The 21,572-nt window shown below is 43.0% G+C and overlaps 1 protein-coding gene and 1 long non-coding RNA gene across 2 annotated transcripts in view; one reads left to right on the top strand and one right to left on the bottom strand.

Moving 5' to 3' along the window:
* The window catches only part of LOC1270900 (homeobox protein prospero), a 169,752-nt gene extending 158,595 nt beyond the window's left edge, over positions 1-11,157 (bottom strand). The window contains exon 1 of the mRNA XM_061648987.1: positions 10,947-11,157. The gene's annotated coding sequence lies outside the window, so the exon portion shown is untranslated. The remainder of the gene's footprint in view (positions 1-10,946) is intronic.
* Positions 1-21,572, top strand: part of LOC133391948 (uncharacterized) — a 44,596-nt gene that overhangs the window by 4,914 nt on the left and 18,110 nt on the right. Inside the window, exon 2 of the long non-coding RNA XR_009765375.1 lies at positions 8,283-8,367. This is a non-coding gene — a long non-coding RNA (uncharacterized LOC133391948). The remainder of the gene's footprint in view (positions 1-8,282; positions 8,368-21,572) is intronic.

Raw genomic sequence — 21,572 nt, forward strand, 5'->3', positions numbered from 1 at the left:
CTGGGAGGCGATTCCTTCTGAATGTGCTGTCGGAAACCGTGAGTTGGAAGAAAAAGACGAAAAACCTGACTACCCTTTGTGGTGAGTGGTAGCAAGTAGTCTTTTGTGGTGCCCAGCACGGGGAGAGTACGGGCATTAAAGGGGTAACTCTTTTACCTAAACTAACAACAAAACCCTTCTTGACAGTGACCCCCACACTCCCCACTTCGGCTAAAACACCAGAATCATACGCCCGGGCAGCAGGAGCAGAAGACACAAACTCCCCCCACAAACACACTCACACAAACTCACGAGCACAGCCAGCTTCTGTGGAGTAGTGTTGCTAGGGTACATTCAGGTCGCCTGCTTATCGTCGGTCGGGGTTGGGCTACCGAGAGTACCGTTCATCGGGGGTTGAGAGAAAAACACCCTTTTGGCAGAGCAAAGGGGCAGGGTTGTGTAGCCGTACGGCTCTCCCTGTTTCCGGGCCCTACCGCACAGGGTGGGTCGTGTATTGTTCGCATTCGAGCAGCAACTGGCAGCAACGGGGCGGAGTGTAGGAACCCTTCATTTTCTAATAGTTTTCTGTACAACATTATGGGCCCGGTGCTGGGCCAATGCTTGCGTACGAATGGAAAGCGAGCACACCAGCGCCATCGGTACCTCTTTGACGGTCGCTTCTTGCAGCGGGCAGTGTACAAAAAGTATGCGATGTGGAGCGGTGTGTGTGTGTGTGTGCTGAGAACTTTTGAAGGTTCTGTAAGGCTCCTGTTTTGCGGTTGATGAAGGAAGGGAGGGCCAAAATTCGGGGTTCGCTCAACATTCCACATTTTGGTGTGCACCATCATAGAAGGTCATAGGATGTGCTACCTTCGAGCTTCGGGTGAAATCTTCACATCGGTCCGATGCTCTGTGCTCTGTGCTCTATTTACAGATGTATCATCAACAATGGATGTTGGAAACCAAACCCCTGCCATTCTCATTGCCATGCTTCACAACTAATGTTTAGCATCGCCGGGCGAAAGGATTTTAAATATCCGGCAGGCAAACATTTCACCGAAAACAAGAGCTAAAAACAGTAAGATAATAATTAAGATGCTCCTGGTATGGAAAATTAACGATCATTTGTGTGTTCGTTTGTGTGAAAATCGCCCGGGTTGGGTTGCTCACTAATAAATCAAACCCGGGGGTTTAGGGCACGCAAGAAAAATTGCCTTTCAGAGGGTGTGAAAAGTCGCAAAATTAATGGTTCCTGTGAAAATTAGAATTCATTTCCGCCTAAAACCCTCCACCTTCTTTGTGCCACAGAACTGTAGGCCTTGGAATTTAAGTGAAAAGTTGCCAATACATTAAACCGTATGACTGTGTGATTGAGTAAAACAAACAACGGAAGCAACAAGAGCTTACGATCAAATGCAGCTCCAGCGCCTCAATGATTGACAATTACCGGGTTGAGTCGATGGCTGGTGCGACTAGGTCTACGCTACTCAGTACGGTACCGGGGCTTATGCATAATCCCGGCTCACTGAGCCACCTTTTAATCAACGAGTGTTTCATTCGCAACTATATCATGCAGATGAAATTGCTTTCCAATGTATCCAGAGACCCGAACAGTACTGGCTTACGATGTTCGCTACAAGTTTACTGCTTTGCTATTAAAAACATTGCAAAAAGGTAGCCAACTGTACGGCAAAGCGACCATAAAAATTAATCATGTACACAGACAAACGCAGACTCAAACGCTACGGTTGTACAAACCGCCTCGTTTGATTTATTTGCACCCCATTCACTGCATTTGAAGATGCTGTGGCAACCTCTTCATCCTGCAAGCACTGCTTTCTCCCCATCAACCAACACCATGCCACTCAGTTGCAGAAAGGTACAAAGCAACAAACACAAACGTACGGACACATATTACTGAAGTAGAAATGAAATGCAAAGAAAGTACTGAACATTCACTCGTTTGATTTACAACAAGAACGGGTTACATCGGCGAGCAGGAAAAGGGATGAAAGCTCGGGCACTGGCCTCTTCATCTTCATCTGCACTGAAAAGCTCTCCCACCCCGAGCCCGGGCTGCAGGTTGATTGCGAAATGTTTAATTATTCTATCCGAAGATAAATATAAAAGAGAATCCTCCATCGCTACAGGTCAAGCAATTCCATCTTCCGATCCTGGGGCCAGCTGCTGCCGGGGCCCTACCACCCACCACCATCCGAGATGGTCGATGTAAACTGTATGTCGGCTGAATGGAACTCTTATTCTTCCTTTTTTGCATTGCTCAGGTTTGGGCAAAACGGGAAAACTATTTGCCACCCTTCCTTCGCAACACTCCCCTCTGATACACTGTGTCAGGTAGGGAAGGAAAGTGTATGGAAAAGAAGTTACTGACAACAAAAACGAACCAACCAGGAGAGGAGAGAGAGAGAGAGAGAGAGAGAGAGAGAGAAAAGAAGAAAAAAACAACTGCCCCGGGCAAGGAAAATGTAATACTTTTTATGGATCCGTTTTCGACGGACCCACCCCCCGTATGCGGGCTGGCGCTAAAGCGATGAGTTTTCATTCGATAGCAACTTGAGTATCCGGTGGCAGTGGAAGCGGCCCCGGCCCAGGGTAGAAAGTATTGACCGAAGGACGGCTCAGATGATGAAGTTTCTGTGTGGATGAGCATGTGTGTGTGTGGGTACGATTACTAAAGAGTTTGTTTTCCTCCGGCCGGTGAGTCACGGGGAAGGGACCCGCGTGTTGACACGGACGGGATGGAAATGTGATGGTCATCGCAGTGCGGTATGTTTGGTTTGGGATATTGGAGAAAACTAACTTTTCTTTATGCAAAGCGTCCTTATTCTTCTTCTTCTTGTTCTTATTTACCGGGTGCTTCTGGTTGTCCTTCGTACCGTTATCCACAATTCATTGAAACATGTAGCTATCTCATGGGCAGCGGGACAGACGACGCAGGAAGAAGATGTGGTACGGTTTGATGACATTTTTGTCCCTTCTTTATTGATGAAACTCATTTGAGAAAGTTATCATGTAAATTAAAATTTTGCTTTTACAAACTGTGGTTTGCAAGTGAAACACATCCACGTAAGGTTCCAGAAAAGTCTTGTATTAGTGTTAAATATTTCAAATATTTCTCTCAATTTCCATTCCATTCACCATTGGCACACGTGACGGCATGTAGGGTGCTCGAAATATACTCTCCATTAATGTTCAGCAGAGCGAAGTTTATGGGTCGTAAAGATTTGAGCACCATTCAAAAGGTTTGGTCTCCATCAGGCGCTCGCTCTGGATGGTTTTGGTATGCGTGCGTATGTGGCAAAACCAGACCTCTGCACATTCCTTGGCCAAGAGGGCGTTTTGTATGAGAGAGTGTTTTTTTTTTTTGCAAGGCAATTCATGCTCACTCCATATGAGTACATATTTGACTTGTCATTGTTTAGCAGTAGAAGCTAGGCATTTTTGGTCGAAAATTAAATGCACCATTGTAGATAGACCTCTATCAACGCCGTTTCTCAACGCCAAAGTGATTAAACACGGGAGCAGGGAAGGAAGACAGCTGAACGTATGCAAACATACCTAAGACTATCCAAACGAACGGCATTTAATGGGTTGGAGTTTAATGATGGCTTCAACCAGCGTCAACCGGGCACCGGCGCCAGTCGCAGGCGCTAATACTATAATCATAAAAGTTTAATATTTGCATGCACACACACCTTGTAGCTATAACTCCCAGCAGAGGGTCGTATACCTTTCTACACACTTACGATTTTCATTTCCGGGGTGTTAAAAAGCAAGCAAAAGATCAACCTCTGACGGTCGACCGGTCGCTCTTCTCTAACGCCACTATTTTGGTAAATCGTTTAGAAAAAGGGTCAAAGTTGAGCGGCATAGCAAGGATGCGGCAGGCGAGTTTTATCGACAAATTTTCAAACTTATAGGCTCGCTGGAGGAAATTGAAGTACATGAAAAATTGTGTAAAGTTTTGCCGTACCTGAACAAAAACAAGGATAGGAAATTGGGAACGGCTTCAGAGACTAACCGTAAATAAGACATCATTTTTGTAGGCAATAAACCGAGAAATGAGTTGATTAATTAAACTAGATAGCTCTGTATGTCTACTCTAAAAACCTCACATCACAGTCATTCTTATTCCTCCGTGTGTGTGTGTGTGTGTAAATGAAGCTAACCGCTGTTGCAACATGTTTTCAATTAATTTCATTTAAATATTGTGATTGGAAAACAAAGGGTTTTCTTGTGTGCTATCGTTTTGCTAGTGACCTCAGCATCGTCCGCACTGCTAGAGACATACCCACATCGGCTCAAAGATGAAAGAAGCGACCAAGTTTTATGCATCATTCCTGTACTGTTCGGCATCATCTTGTTGCTTTTCATACCAATTGTTGAACCAATGAAAGCAATGAGCGCCCGGCAGCAGCAGAAGAAGAAGAAGTACCAAAAAGTATAGAGAAAAGACACGACCGTTCCGTTTGTCCTCGGCGTCCTCGGCATGTGGAGCCATTGCTTCGAGCGATAACAGATAGAAATGTAGCTCACACACACATACACATACACATATACACTCACATCCACACACCTACCCTCTGCCAAACCCTGCTGATGCGCACTCTATGACATACTCTATGCTCTGACACATGTCTGGCATCGTACCCGACAATGATGGTCCAATCGGATGGTACTGTGCATAAGATTCGGTTCGCAGAGTCCTCGCCACGGACCGGTGAAACGAAGGAGAAAGGTGGAGCACCGGTCGTCCAGGCAGGAAGGATTGAATAGTGTCCGCCAACTAGCCCGTTCCATTGGCTCGTTTTGTCAGAAGTATTTTATATTTCTTTCGCAACCGATTCCACATCCGGCTCACATCCGCCTCCCCGGGTTGCGCCTGATTATGAAGAGGTTTCTTTTGTTTCTGCTCGCAAACAGGGTTAGATAAAATGCATTCCTGGGAGGGAGAGACCAAAGTGGGTGCGTGGTGTTGGAGCATTGGCTATTTTTTGTTTTTGGTTTGTTGCATGTTCCTCCAAGAGCAGTCGAACCGATTGTGGCCGTAGATGCATCGTGTGTGTATGTGTGTGATTAGGGTAAGGGAGTGTGAGATGAAACGAGGTGGAGCACGTGAGCTTGTGAGGAACTGCTTCACATCTAGAGAAATGCATTGCCTTATCGTTGGCAGTGTCGTGGTACGCTGGACCATTGCACAAAGAAGGCAGGAGCGGGAAAATTCATTCTTTCGAGATCGAGAAAAAAAAATCTCATTTAAATATTACAACAATGGGGCACCCAACCGAGCACCGACATTCCAAGGCAAAAGCAGGAGCTGTGGGTGGAATGCTCATCACTCCCGATTTCCTCCGTTCTACCCCAACCTTGTGTGATTGTGAAACTAGTTTTGTAACCCTTTCTCATTGTTACAATACGCCCGTTCAACTACTGCTGAACCGTTCGTGCTCAGTGGAAGGAAGATGGATCCCTGGCTGCGACTTGTAATATCTCAAATACGGTACGACTAGGTCCACGGAGGGGGAAGGGGACACAGACGTGCCACCCGTCCCGAAGTCCACATGATGCAGAAAAGATCGGATCAAATTGTGCAAGCAGGCAAGACATTTATATTCGGAATCCTGTTCGAACTCGGGAAACGTTAGGGTCTGGCCGGCTCAACGCTCGGTCCAGTGTGGTTTGTTCGGTCTGCAATAGGACGGTACGAGGAAAAGTGTTGTACATTTATGCAAAGATTATTATTTTTGTTTGCTGAGGCATTCGTGAGGCAACTGGGAAGGCAATATCGAATAGAGAAGTAAGGCAAAACTCGGACGGTCTGTGCACGTTGGATTTCGATTCGATTAGGCATAGAAACGGAAACATGAGTTGTTTTTCCTTGTAAAATGGAAGGAGTAATTCCTCCAACCTCTCTCTCTCTCTCTCTCTTTCTGAATAAGGGGGAATGGGAAATGAATTAAATATTGTATGTGGCAATGATGTCAATTGCTCGACGTTCGTTGGGTTTATTTTTTTACAACCCTCCACTCTGTGAAACCGTCCATCTTGCCATCCTATTTTGTTCAGTTCAGTCGTTCAGAGGCAGGACAAATGTTTGTATCAACGGAGATTTTAATTGTGCAAATGTGTTGTGCATTTTGTGGCGCTGGTGGTGGCTTTTGCATAAGACCGAGATGTTACTGATGGGTTGGATCACATTTGTTCTGTGTGTTGCCTTTGCTGTAACGCTCTGCTGAAAATGATGCACCCGAAGACATGATTTAAATTAAATTCCATTTCCATTCGATTCAAAATGGTGTGGACCCGGAATGGTTGACAGCTCGTCTATTTATGGCTTGGATTTGGAGCTTATCTATTATCTATTCGAAGATTTCATCTTGATTGTGAATCACACTTTATTGTTTGTTACTTGTTGTCATAGTCGCATATCTCGCACTTGGCAATGGTAGGACACAATTACGTTAAAATCATTGGCTTGCAAACGTTTGCGAGGTGGGAGAGTGAGAAAGGAAGCAATGCGCCTTAGTACAACTTGCTGCAGGCACACTATTTCCATTCGCTTTCACATTCATTGCAACAAGTGCTAGCGCAATGTGTATGCATGCAAAAGAGCGAGATAAGCGAAATGGAGAAGCATGTTCTGCTCATCGTGCACCATCGAAAACCGTGAACGATTCATTAAACAACCTACGTGAAAGCTATGATCATACGAATCTCCCCCGGCACATCTTACGCCATGTGCAGTGTGGAGCAGACCAATGGCGTTAGGCGTCCAAAAGCTTTAAAAGATGCTTTCCGGGAAGTCTTTAATGATTGAAAATCTATGATTTTATAACTAATTATCAGATAACCAATCAGTACTTCCTAAGCAGAAACATATTTATCGTTTCCATATAATACACGTAACACGTTTAACCGTTTACTAATGCAATGGTTTGTATACCATTGAATATCGTCGCGAAAATAAACCGGAAATGCCATTGTACCAACGTTTCACATTCCACCATTCAAGAGACATTACCACGCGTTTTTATCCACCCCACTCGGGTGCGTATGTCTGTGTGTGTGTACGGGCGTGTATCATTATAATGACATTTTTTGGCGATTTATTGATTGCCAAAAAACAAACGTTAACGGGTAATGTGCTTCGTGCTTCGGTTCAATGTCGGAACTGTGCTTAATGCACTCATGGAAAGCGAAAGCGACCGATGCAAATGGAGGAGTGTGAAAGGCGGATGCCCCCGAGACGGACCGTTGCAAGGTTTGGCAATAACAGCAGCTGATTGATAATTCAAATAAAAATAAAAATGACAAAGTGAAGTAGCGAAACCGTAATAAAAATGGGGGGAATAATCAATTTTTAAGGTAAAATGTGTGTCAATGTACAAAGGAAAAGGAAAAGCAGGAAAAAATGAACAACTCAAATGATTATCATGTAAATAAGCTGTTGAAATCGATTAACTACACAGCAAAATAATTTAGTTAATGTTTCTATCGTTTCTATTTTGTTGTTCATACAATCATTCGAAATGTCTTTGCAAAGAAAATTTCAATCTTTTTTTTTTTATCTAAATACCACACAACGTGCGTGTGTCTATGCGTGCTTGCGTGCGTGCGTGCATATTTATGGTGGCAATGCGCGTGCGCTTTTTTATTTGCGTGTGTGCGTGTGATTGCTAAAGGATATAAGGGCACTGAAATAACCAGAGAAGCAACAACAACAAAAAACTACATAGGAACAGTACATGCGTGTGCGTAAGGGTTATTTTTCCTCCAGGGAGTCAAAGTGACCGTATCATAAGCGACTGTCCCGATCGAAGACCATCAGTGTCATCGTTTTTTTTTTTGCCTACCCTATTCCTGCAAATGTCCGTTGCCAGTTTCGGCCCGGGGGTGACATGATGTTGCTCTGGGTGAAATGCTTATCGGTACACTCTGTCGCGAGCGCTTATGTATCCTGCCCGTGTGGTGGTAGTAGCGTGGGTACGCTATGGTGGGTTTGGGCCACTCTCATCTTCCAGGGAGCCCTAACGCATTTGCACATACATACACCCGACTGGTTCGTCTCAAGCGAGTAAAATGAACGCAGCGATGAGTTTTGTTTTGTATCAAAGGAAACCCGAACTATGCTCAAATGAGATGACTTCAAACAGGCTCAAATATGATGGCCCGCACATTGAATAAATGTTTCATTATCGATCTGTTTTTCTTTTCATTTCAGTTTGTTATCATTATTTAAATAACGCAAATAATGTCACACTGTATTTCTCTTCTCATTACAGACAAACTTCGCTGTGTATAGCTCACTAACTCTAGTTCCATTTAAACCCACGCAAAGAACTAAGCATCCTCAGAGAGAAGGAAAAGGTGATCAAATCAATGCCAATAAACTATGCTTGTAGAAAACAAATAGCCTACGCTTTTGTATTGTTCTGCTTTGAGTTGTCTAGAATAGAAGCTGCGTATTATGCCGTTAATTGCATGCAAATGTCTAATACGAACATGAATGTAACACAGCGGATAGTTTTTAGAAGTAAACGAAAAGACGAACCTTATGTCCGAAACATTACTTTTACTTATCCAATTCTTCCCTTGTTATCGTTTGCGCTTCTTAGACATTGTAATGTTCTGCTTGATTAGTGAAATTAGATGCAGTTTGAACACGTTTTCTCCACCGACGCCGTATAACCCCGATCATCCGCAAGGCCAAAATGCATCGAAATGAAAAGCAAAGCGACGTCCGCAGAACAGGATACGAAATATTAATTAAATTTATCCCACGTTCGTTCTCTACGCTCGGAACAAAATCGACCCACAGTTTTGTTGGCTAGCAAAGTTCCGGTCTGGCGTGTCGTGCTGCTAGGCCTCCCCCACTACCGCAGTCTTTTATATCAGCTGGAAAGATGTTTTATTTTTGCAAAGCAGTTTTTTTTTAATTCACCGTTGATGTTTTTGTCACTATTTGTGCCGCACCATGATCATGGTGTGGGGACAGTAGGGACCGAAGTGTGCTGGGTTGCGTGTGCCTCAGTATCGCATTCCGGCAGTACGTTCCGGGACATTCATCACAGGTGCACCCGGTCCGGTCGCACCAGTTTATAATGACAATCATAATTATGAAGAGTGATGATCGATAAATTGGTGGATATTGCATGTTCGAAAAGCGCGCCAGACACTACTCCCCCTCTGGTACAGGCAAATCGTTGGGGTGTGCTGTTTTGCCACCGGAAGGTGGCGCAGCGCAAGCTGCGGGGGAATTAATATTTGAGCTCAGCGCTTTCCGGTAATTGAATCGAGTTTTGGGTTTTGCTTCGGTCGCCTGCAGCAGCAACACCAGCATAGCCGGCCTGCACTCGGGGTGTCATTAGTGTGCAAAATGGGAGGGGGTGGATTAGGAGTTTTGCCGGAGTTTTGGAATTCGTTGATAGGCAGACCAATGGGGCTCGAAGGGCGGTAGAGTAATGGTGGGGGAGGTAAGATTTGTTTGATTTGCACCAGGATGCGAATCCACAAAATTATCTCATCAACCGATTGATGATAAATAAGCATCATCATAGGCGTGTTTGAGCGCAGGAAAAAAAGTTGGAGAATCATTAATATTCTGCTGTTGACGCGTGTTCCTGATCTTAATAAAACCTCGCATGAAAATATGAAGATTCGATTTGCTAGCAGAAAATAAGGAGGCAATTTAAGCGAAGACGCTTAATCACTCTATCTCATGAAGTTAGTACAACATTTTCTAAAAATATAATTTCAATGAAATTAGTTGTTTAACATCTGATAAAATAAACTTTATCATAATCAATGACATTGAAATTATTTGCTTAAAAGTAAGTTATTGTACAATAAAAATACACTGATAATTGCAAAGATAATCGAGTTGCCAACCTTCAAAACAATCGCAACAGTTCACCAAACGACATTTGTTTACACCGTAACTTCACTACGGCCACATAATGCCACAGCTGATCGATGTAAACAAAAGCAATGAAAATGGTCCCGAGTTAAAAATCGTCCAAAACAAATCATGCCCAATCAACAGGGTGGAGGAAAACAATCGAAGCACCCAACCAAAAACAAAACAAAAAAAAAAAAACTACGAAAAACAACCATCGCTACTCATTATCAGCAGCCACAGCGACCCGACACTCCAACTGTGTGCCAACCGACCAAATACTGCCCAAATGTAGGTGAGAGTGAAAACATTAAACAGCACATTGATAAACCATCAGACAGTGCGAAAAAAGAAACCACTAAAATTTAAAAAGGTCACACGGGAAAAGTGTGGGCCAGGTACGCGAGGAGGTGGTGGAAAGCGCGGCCAACCCGGCTGCGAATGCATATTGCCAAAAAATCAGCCACATTGGCGTCGTTCGCTGCTGGATAGTATTTTACTTATTTTGGTCGTTTTTTCCAGCGCCAGTGTAGCACATTATTATGTATAATTAAAAAAATAATATGACACACCTTCCCTTGCCCCCTTACGTGTTCACCCCCTCCCCGCCTACTCTACCCAACACATCCCCCCCCCCCTTACCCCACTGGTTTTTTTCTCGCTCACTTCTTGTATATCAGCAGGCGCCCTCCTTCCTCCTGTCGGACCGTCGGCCCAGCACATTCGGCCAAGGTGGGAAAGGATGCAGTGGATGTACCGTTTTTATAATGATATATTTTTGGGCATTTTATTCATTTTCATGCCTGCTTCATTCCGAAGAGACACGAGGGACAGTGCACGTGTAGGCAAGGCAAGTACACAAGGCCGACAATGTCGAGCGGGTTTCGTGAGAATCGTGCCCAGCAACACGTTGGAACCCGGTAAAGCGTTCGTTCACATTTTGTCGTCTACCGTCTTAATTCACTAACGTTTTCTTGGCTCGTCACTCGGGGCCGGGTTTTCGCTCTAGCACACCCCTAAACCTTCGCCCCCAAATACGGCCACTACTTACCGGACTGTCTGTAGCGCACTGTTTATTATTTCCCATAGAATTTTTCACTCTTGTACATTGATTTGTTTGATTAAAAGCACCACAAACAGGACAAAAAATTGCACCGGAAAAACTTATAACAAATGAAATGCAGTAATCAACTCCACTGGGTTCTAATGGACGCGTTCCAAAATTTCGCAACGCGTCGCGTACTCGGGGTATTTCTTGGGATCGCGAACGCAAAGCATCGTGCCAGCGCGGCGCGCATCATCGATGAGGCCACCGAAAGTGCCGCGGATTTTCGCGCTCACCAACACATGCTCACCGAACAGCGGCGCACTTTTTTCCCACCCATTGCCAACCACGCGGGACTGTGCGCCCCCGAGCTTGGGTCTTGTGCGTTAGTTAGGTCGTTTTGGTATTGTGTACGCGTATGCGGCACACGGTATCTCTTTCTCGCCGGTTTTGCTTTCGCTTGGCGCAGGAATGCCATCCCTTCTGCAGGCCGTCGAGTTTTCGCTTATGTACTCGCGAACGGCAAAATAGCGACTCATTTTTTTTTCGTTTGGTCGATTGTGTAGCGTCCCTGAATATTTTTTTTGCCTTTCGTCTCTACAATTGCTCAAAATCACCCGCTCAAAATGACGCGAGTGTCCAAGCGGAGGTCGGTAGATGAGGATTTTTTTTCTTTCCACCCCAAATTTCACACCACCACCACCACAACCAAGGGGTGCTGTTGTGTGGGGTCCCGATGTCCCTGACCGACCAATGGCCGACCCACACACAAATATTACTTCATCTTCGTTCACATGAGGATATGAGGTTTCATGTGCGTAGCATAGTATGTAGCAAGGGTGGGATTGCCGCCCGCTTACCCTCCAACCTGACGCTAACATACGCGCGCGTACATGTACACAGCCACGAGCGACGCTATTCCAAAAACATTGTTGTTACCGGACCGGATGGCGATGGGTAGCTCAAGAGTCCAGGTTGTCCAGGTTGGAAATTAGGGGTGGACGGGTGAAAAAAACGACCACCCAGAATTTCGAGACTCACACAAGTCTCACCTGGGGGTAGCGCGCGTGTTGGCGAATGCTTTGCTCCGCATTCGGAGGATATTTGTCTCGCAGACTCGCTACATCGACATCGTGCACGAATCCTGGCGAAAGTCGGCGTAAGCGAGCGCGCTCTAGTGTTCAGCAGCGGAAGCTCTGGCGTTCAGTGACCAGCGGCACCGACTTTCTAGCGCTTTTGGTCATATTATGGTGCTAATGAGATGGTTTTCCTTTGATGAGGTAATTTAACAAAGAAGAACAATTAAATTATTGGAAAATTTTAGAACGAAATTTAACAAAATTGTGGGATTTTCACCGATATGTTGTTTCTTTCATATTTATAGCTACAATACCTAAACTTAAAATGCTAGAATAACTTGTTCCGATTAGATCTCAACCAAATACAGCCTCCGTATAGAAGGATGATAGTTGTTTGCAAATCTATAAATAAAATTGCGTATTACTTGCCGTTAGTGCTTCATGTTCTCCGAGCTGGATGTGATTATGTTTATTTTGCGCTCCATCAAGGACAGAAGAATTTTCATTAATCCTCGATTTCACAACCATCGAGTTAAATCAATTTGTGTAGCGAATGTAGAAACACTTGTGTGAAAATGTGTTCAAACATGCGTACATGCATGATGCACTATTGTCAATATGTGCACTTTGCGTGACAGCATCTCTATGTTCCAATAATATTGTTTGTAAGCGACGCTTCTATAAGGGACACTCACGGTTATTGTGTTATACCGAAAGAAAATTGCCATCAATGTTTGATCTAAGTTTGATTCATGAACTGAGAGGATACTTGATGAACAATGTTACTTGTCCACGGTTCAAAATGGTGTTGAAGAATGGTGGGTTCTTTAAATTTGTGTTTGAATCTAAAAGAGCTGCGCAATACTGTTGGAGTTTTATTTTTCAATACAAGTCAGAGTCACGTTTTTTTTACTTCTAATTGTTTGATAGCTACATGTATAGAGAGTTTGATGTCACACCTCGCCAGAAACAGCAAAATAGTCAAATTGCATTTTCATGAGCATTACGGTTTAGCAATCCGTTAAGGGCAGTCGTCGTTGTAAGTAGTTACAAAATTATTAGAATAATGATTCAGAAAAAACACCCCTTTACTGAGAATGTGAAAGTGTTTATGTATCGGATCAGAACCAAGCAGTAGACAAAAAACTCTAACCATAGTATGTAAAACATTTACCTAAGCACGGTACACGGACACAAACAAAACGTTTTCGAGTGTATCATCCATCACCAGCGGTGATGCGAAAAAGCAGGGAGAGGCATGTACTTTTTGCAAAATATTCAAAATATAACAAACGGACACACACATATACGACTGCAAAACTGGGGAGAAAGGGGATAGAAAAGCCTTCCGATGTGAAGAAGAAGCTGAGATAAAGGGCAAATATAAAGAGAATGGAAAAATATCACAGCAATTTTATATCACCTTGTGCACCGGCAGAAGGTTATAAAACAGTGAACAACGCCAAACCAAACTGGAAGCGAAACAGAGAAGCACCAGTAGCGTCCACAACAGAGCCCCCAACAACAGTGCGACCGTGACCGGTGGAGTACTGGGGGAAAAAGCGAACGAGAATCGTAACCTGAAAATCTACGCTCCAAACGAACAACGAAAAAGGTGGAAAAAAGAAATATGGCCGAAACGGTTAGAAAAAACCAAACGGCAACGAGCGACGAGTCGACGAAAAAAAGACAAATTTTTAAGCTCCACCTACATTGCGACTGGGATTGGTTAGAAAAAAGACGACGGAAAATTCCAAACAGTCAGCGCGCGGTGTTTTTTTCACCGTCGGCTAGTACCGTGCCTTGTGTTTTCCCCCTTTTTCTCGTCGCTCGCATTTATTACTAGCGTGAAAGAGCTACCACACCACCGCGCGTACAGCTCTCGCAGGAAAAGGGGTGTTAGTCGGTGGGCGCAGTCAGTGAGAGGGTGAAGCGTTTTGCATCTGTAGTTGCGCCATACATTGGTGAGCACGCAACGCCAGCAGCAGCAGTAGGATCAGCAAACCATTTTTCCCTTTTGCCCGCGCCAGGAAATGCGCACCTTTGCTGATGGTGTGTTTGTGTTAGAGTGTGCTGGTGTGCGTGATGTAGCAGCCGGCCATCACTGTTCGCAGCATCAGGAGGGTGTCAAATATGGCGAGGGTAGATGGAGAGTTATTTTTTTGTTTATCCCTCAGTTTTGGAATGGCGCTCGCTTCCTTGCTTCACCGTTCGATTCCTCAGAGAAGGCACTCATTTTCCACCATTCTTTCAGTAATGTACCACTCTAGTGGTGAGCGTTTGAGAGCACTCTCCTGTATCGGCCACCTTTCGACGAACGAAGTTTTATTTTCGCTTATTGCAAACCATGTTTTCCTTGCGCAATTACTAACACAACGCTGTATTTGAATGTGTTTGTGGAGCTGCCGAAGAATGGGTGTGCGCGCGCACGCGTTTGCGTTCGCTTCCGAGCCCTGGCAACCATTTTTGTGTGTTTAGCAGACAGGTTTACCCTTAGCACATTACACCCGCTCACACCCGCACCCCCACTGGACCGTATGATGGCAAGGGTGAGGAATGGCGTCTCGGACAAGGAACCGAGATTACCTTCTAGCATTTTTTTTTTTGGAAAATAGGAGGAAATTTGTTGCAAATAGGAGACGCAAATCCCAACGGTAAGGTGGCAACGGTGAAGTAACTCATTATTTCCGACCAGCAGAATGTTGCCAATGTCCTTTGGAGTTGCTACTTTGTCTCTGCCAAGCGTTCCTTGGTGCAGAAAGTAAACGTATACGTCTGTATGTGTGTGAAAGCTGATAACTTCTGCTTTCTATAGGGAAGTTTGTTTTCATTTATTTTCTTACCTTTCCCTTATTCCGTCGTTAAACAAACGAAACTATATGCAGAAGCGCCACACTACATAAGGAAAGGCGCTTCACGTGTTGGTGCAGCTCACCATTTTGGCAGCACGGCTGCCGTGCTAGCTAAGGGCGCATGGTTTGGGACCGTTTGTATAATTATTGATTTTATTGATGACAAATATATTTATTCATTTCGAGCTCGGGCCGGAAACTGTTTGGGAAACGAAGGGAGGAGCATGCAGGCAAAAAGAAAAGCGGGCAAGTTGAACCACCTGATAAAGGTGGTCGTTTTCTTCACTTTTGCAAACAGAAACAAAAGGTGCGCACGGACACAGTTAGGTAAGGAGAGCACATCGACATCGTGCTGCGAGGGGAAAACGGGGACGATCGTGTCGGCTGTCGATTGAAAATCAATAGCTCAATGGCTTTAATCGAAACAAATGAGATTCCACATCATAGTTTAATAATTGGGTAATAATTGGACCGTGCTTTAAACGATGCCATTTTTCGTTCGAAGCGCCATGAATTCATTTGAAGGTTGAATATGTTATCCAAGGCTGGTCAAAATTATCCATTTTCCATTAATAGTATCAATGAGTAGAAATGCAATACAATACTTAGTATTTGAATTAAAAATGATTTGAAATATTAAGATTAGAGCATTTGTAAATTTATACAATTGTGGAAAAAGTATGATTATTTCATTTCCGGACGGCTATGTTGAGCATGTTGATTATGATCAGAAATAATATTTTAAAGAAAATTATCAACTTAATTCTGTAGTGCTGTCAAATAACATAATTAATTTCCCATTAGTTTTTTAACTTCAATGACAATGACTTTTATATTTTCTTGTGTTAATACTCCAAATGACATAGTTACTAAATGATGGAACTATTGTAAACTGTTATTGTCTTTATAAGTTATTGATATTGATTGATTGATGAAAAAACTTTCTCAACAAGATGAAAATCATTTAGACGATAAAGCGTTATATTAGAAGAACCCGCCGGTTCTTAAAAGGCTGACATGTAAGCTAGAAGACTTCTTTTTCTTCTTTTATTTTGCGTAAAAGTTCTACGCGACCTGTATAGGCTTTTGAGGCTTTAGTTAGTACCATGCACGCCATGTTCCGATTGTTTCAAACTAAAACTCCTATTTTCAATTGAATGAATCATTCAATCAATTGACAAAGGCAATAACAACATAACAACAAAGCCTGCCTGTACCCACTTAGTGAAGTGAGCTTGGAACTTAGCAGGATAGTCAGTCCTACGTCCTACGTTACCATAGCAGGATAGTCAGTCCTACGTATGGGGGCACGGTCTATTCGGGACTTGAACCCATGACGGGCATGTGTTACGTCGTACGAGTTGAAGACTGTACCACCAGAACGGCCCAACAACATAACAACAATAACAATAACAATAACCCCAACAATAATAATAACAACATAACTGTCGAAAAAAGGACAAGGATCATCAAACAAAATAAGCTTTGCAGACAGTGAATATTATCTTAATATGAAAATTATGTTTGCTTGTGTCATCAATTTATTGCACAACTGTATATAAGAATGATATAAAGATAAAAAATACAGCAAAATCATTGAGACATTAAAAATCAATGGAACAAAACTCAAGTAAAACTACCGCTATCAAATTCGTAACAGAAGATCTTTTTCTTCTTTTGGCTCAACAACCGTTGTCGGTCAAGGCCTGCCTGTAGTCATTTGTGCGGTTGGCTTTCAGTGACTTATGGATTACCCCCCATAGCAGGATAGTCAGTCCTACGTATGGCGGAACTGTCCATTTGGAACTTCAACCCATGACGGGCATGTAGTTACGTCGTACGAGTTGACGACTGTACTACGAGACCGGTTCGAACAGAAGATAGAATATCGAATTCGTAATAATTCTTGCACATTTTCAAATTTCCTTAAAAAAATGCTTTAAAATGTCTGTAAGTATGTTGAAAATAGTTTTCCAACAAAAAGTAGTATTTTTTGCTGTTTTTGTTTCGCAAGTTAAAATGTTTCACGAGTGATTAACGATGAGTGTTTTATTTGTTGTATACCCAATACATTCTAGCTTTGAAAGTAGCTTTGAAACTATTGTTTTTAACCAATTCCAAACATTTGTCTTTTATTTAAAATGGTTTAAACGTTTGTTTGTCATTGTCGTACAAATCATCAGAATCTTGTTGGTCGTTACACGTTTACTAGACTTAAATGAGAATATTTAGGGGTATAAACATTTATGACCAGTTGTATGTGTTTATGTATTTTATTGTTCTATATATCCCTAATGTTTGGGATCTCTTTAAGCCTTCGTGGTGGATAGGTAGTTTTAGAATAATAAACAATAAACATTTATATATTTTTTTTGCAATCTCGACTTTAAACAAATGTTTATATCCCAATGAAATCTTGATCATTTCTTGTCAGCTATTCACTCCTTATTAACATTAGAACGACCCTATGTATTTCATGTTGCTCTTTATGTAAAGTTCTTTACACTTTTGCTGTGTAATCGGTAGTGTAGCCTTCCTAATCAGTAAGCACCACCATACTGTATACTGGATTATAAATGAACGCCAGCTATGCTATCCCACCTCGTTCGTTTATCAGCTTTTCCTAGTCTTACACCATTTACCTACCAACAACCAACCAGCGCAGCTAAGTAATGCAGAGAATCACACGATAAAATACACAACATTCAAGTTAAAACAAACGAAAAAAGCAAACCCGCACTCAAAGCCACTCGGTCGCAGATAAATTCTCGAAAAATATCTGCGGGCGATACTGCAGCACTACTCGGCCGTGGTCATACACCTCATAGCCCACTGGTTTGTAGCAGACACCAGGGCAAACGAGGCTAACAGTTACGCCCGGGGGTTAAAAAGGTATACGGTGCAAATAGTTACAGATAATTGAAGTAATTAGTTATTCTTATCTTTTTGCCCTCCCTTTGAACGGTAAAATTGTACGAGTGCGGTAAAGTTGTAGCTGGCAAAGGGCGGTTATTCCCCTAAGGGCAAAGGATGTTTTAGAGCACCTGAGAATGGATGGTAATTTGAACGTAGTTTAGAACTGGAATCAAAATTGCACTAATTTGTGCGATGAAATAGTTTTGAAACGGACGGACTTCGTTTTGAATCAACTGTTTCATGTCGGTATGATCAAGTAAAATAATACTTTTTACTTTTTTTCTACATGCTCAGCATGCTATCAAACAAACATATTTGAAAACACACAATGAATGCAATTTCTAGCTAAACTACGCTTAAAAGCAACTAAAACATCAACCATCATAGTTCATACAACATGCAAATGTTCAATTGGAATAATTTCACTGAACCCAGTCAGGAGCGCGAATCAATGCAAGTCACTGAGATCTTTCGTTTGTATATGTGTGTGTGTGTGTGTGTGTGTGTATGTTAGGCAACAAAAAACAGACGGCCAAGCGTTGCAGCAGCGCATGCAAGTGCATACATGCAGACCCCGTGCATCCCTATGTCGTTCGCTTTTCGCGTGCAGCTGCGGAAGACACCACCGTGTCAAGGAAAATGAAGATACCGAAACCAGCTTCTAACCTCCGGAGGGAAACATAATCCTTCCCTCGAATTAAAGCGAGAAAAACGGCTCGTGAACGCGTGAGGAAGTGCACGGTTGGCGCGAGATTTGTACGCGCGTTCGCATTTTCCGCACGCTCGTTTATTTTTTGTCCTCAGTCACGGTTTTTTCCCACTACCAATGCCATACACACAAAAACAACAACAACTACGGCAAAAACTGCAATCGGTTCATACGCTGGCACTGCAGGGCGAACAGGAAGGGGAGATCGTATTCAGGTATCTGCGGTGGCAGGTTGGCAGGTCGTGATGAAACGGCCATCAGTGAAAAGGCCTGATTTTATGCCACTCCGCCCCAAGTGGACGGTGCAGTCGAACCTAAGCATCTGTGCATGCGTGTGTTTGTGCCGGTGTGTGTGTGTCATCCGATCGTTAGGCAGGGCTTTTATCTTCACACTGCACCGGCCAACCCATTATTCTCTCGCAAGCATACCGTGTTTTTCCCTCCCCAAATGCTGACCATGCATGGTGGTTGCAGGATGACGCGAGACAGTGACGTTCGCATTTTCTATTTTTACCCGCGGATCGCGGAACCGCGCGAATGCACTCGAATGATGGAGTGCGGGCATGGAAAGAAGGGATGGCAGATCGTTTTTTACCGAAATTTTCATCCTTACTTTCCGTCTAATACCTTTTATGCAGCTGCATATCGTGGCGCGCAACGTTCTGTCGGAGCCTTCTTTGTTGGGGCTCAATTTTTTCTTAAAATGAATGGCAATTGACAGCAAAAACAGTAACAGGCCCTGGAGTGTCTTATCCCCCATCGAATGCTGTTCATATATCAGACTTATGCATACAATTCAAGAATTAAAATTGATAATTCTTGGTGATATTTTTCATTATTCTTTAACGTATTTGAGAAAGATTTCGATTATTTTAGAAATTAGCATAAAGAACGTAATGAACTCAATAGTTGCAATCAGAAAATCAGAATAAAAAAAAACAAATGTGTCATTAGTGTAGGAACCTTAAGAAGTTATTTAAAAGAAACAAAATGTCTTCAACGTATCATACCGTATTGCAAACCTTTTCATCGAAATTCCCAAACATAATACTATCTCACGTCTGCACTCGTCCGAACATTGCATCGATGCTGCACAAAACATTCCAACCCAAATGCATGTCTTGTGAATTCTACCTAAATAAAAAACAAAAAAGACGAACTACTATTCTTCCTGCAACAGTGGCATGGTTCAAGAGAATCGCGCCATAGGACGCACCGTGCCTGCGACAGGATTTGCAGTCCTATGCTCTTTCTTTCTTTTCGGCAGCCAGAGAATCTGACGTTCACTTTTAATCGAATTCGCGATGTTTAGATTGCCTCTCGTCCGCTTCTTCGCGTGCCTGTACCCAGCCCGCACTACAAAGAGCATAGCTGTGTAACCCCAACCATCGCATGCATCGTGGCGCAAAACGCGACGGAAAATCTCGCTTCCGCGAGGCATTAATCTAGAGGGGCATATTTTTGTTCATTGCATCGGCGCTCATCTTGCAGCGCGTTTTTCAAGAATGAAGCCTGATTGGGTGCATCCATTGAATGCGAGAACATTGGAAAGGTGGACTGTTTTGCATGCGTTTTTGTTTTGGTTTATTCGTCTTCGCCATCTAGGGCCCTTTTGGGAAGGTAGTGAATAAACGCGAACGCAGTCATAAGGAATAAAAAACACGCTCCCACCCACGTACACTTGTGCACTGCATGTGCAGCTGCAATCGCTGGAAAACCGAAACCAATGCACACGTTGGTAGCAAGACCAGATCCCGGGCAAAGCATGGATACCAGGTGTGCTCGAAAAATGCACTTTATTCGCATTTACGTGGCTCTTTAGGTACGTAGTAAAAGGAATAGATAACCCTCCTGTTCGCTGGCGAAGAGGACGAATTGTGTGCCAGAAGGCTTTTCTCTTTTATTAGCACAGTCCTTTCGCGTACGATGGATGGTCAGCCGCTGCCAATCCTCGGGTAAAGAAAGTATCAGTTTTAGAGCGTACGAAGAGGCACAGAATATCGCGATATCCGCGATACAGCTCGCGAAAACTAATGGCACCGTCTATCATCCAACCATATGGGATTGGATCGTGCTACCGTTTGTCTGCGCTTCATGGCTGTAGGCAACGCATGCATTTAGACATGCATAACGTATAGCATTTCTTCGACGTACAGGTTAAGGATTTTTGTGTTCTGTTTTTTTAAGCGCTTGAATAAAACCTTCTTCCCAGTGTTGGAGGTCTTTGTTTCCTTTGAGAGATAAACAAGGAGATGTACGAGAATTGGAGTAGTGACAAAATGCTGTAATTTTTATATCAAAAGTTTATTACGCATTGGCACCAAAATTACAATAACACCTTAATTAAACTTTCTTATTTAATAATGGAAAACGGTTACTAAATGTTTAAAACTGCTTACTAATAGAATGATTTTAATCTTTCAAAATCCTAACATTATAAAACAAGATATTGTGAAATGTAGTGTCACTAAGCAATGTAAAAAGTTATATTTATGATTTCCAGCAGTCAAGGTGTCTTGTATTTTGTGTGTTAACACTTTGACGGTTGCGTATTTCACTATCGTTTCTTTACCAGGCGCCGCAGCTATTGTTCTAAAAACTGAGTGGTGTTCTGTTGTTCTATTTTGTTCAGGAATTTGAGCAGGATTCAGCTGTACAATGTTTTTTTCTATAGCAATACAAAATACCTTTAAATAATGAACAACGCAGTATGCAATAAACTGTGAGAATCGAAAAAACTACATCGCACTACAGTGGTGTGCTCGGCAGTCAACCAATGTTTTCTTCATCGCACCACAGTGATGTGCGCGGTCGTCAAAGTGTTAATATTCATATACATCCAATAATATATTCAACTTCATCTTGTCTATTCTTCAATAAGCCGAATTCAATAATTTTGAAATGATCGTCTACCAATCTCCCATCGGGGGTGGTCCCGTGGTACAGTCGTCAACTCGTACGACTCAATAACATGCCCGTCATTGGTTCAAACCGTCTCCCCGTAGGAAGGATTGACTATCCCGATGTGTGTGGTAATGAAGTCTCGAAGGCCTGTATATAATATATGGCCGGCATG

The sequence above is a fragment of the Anopheles gambiae genome, chromosome 2 (assembly GCF_943734735.2).
Source record: "Anopheles gambiae chromosome 2, idAnoGambNW_F1_1, whole genome shotgun sequence".
Taxonomy (NCBI): Eukaryota; Metazoa; Arthropoda; class Insecta; order Diptera; family Culicidae; genus Anopheles; species Anopheles gambiae.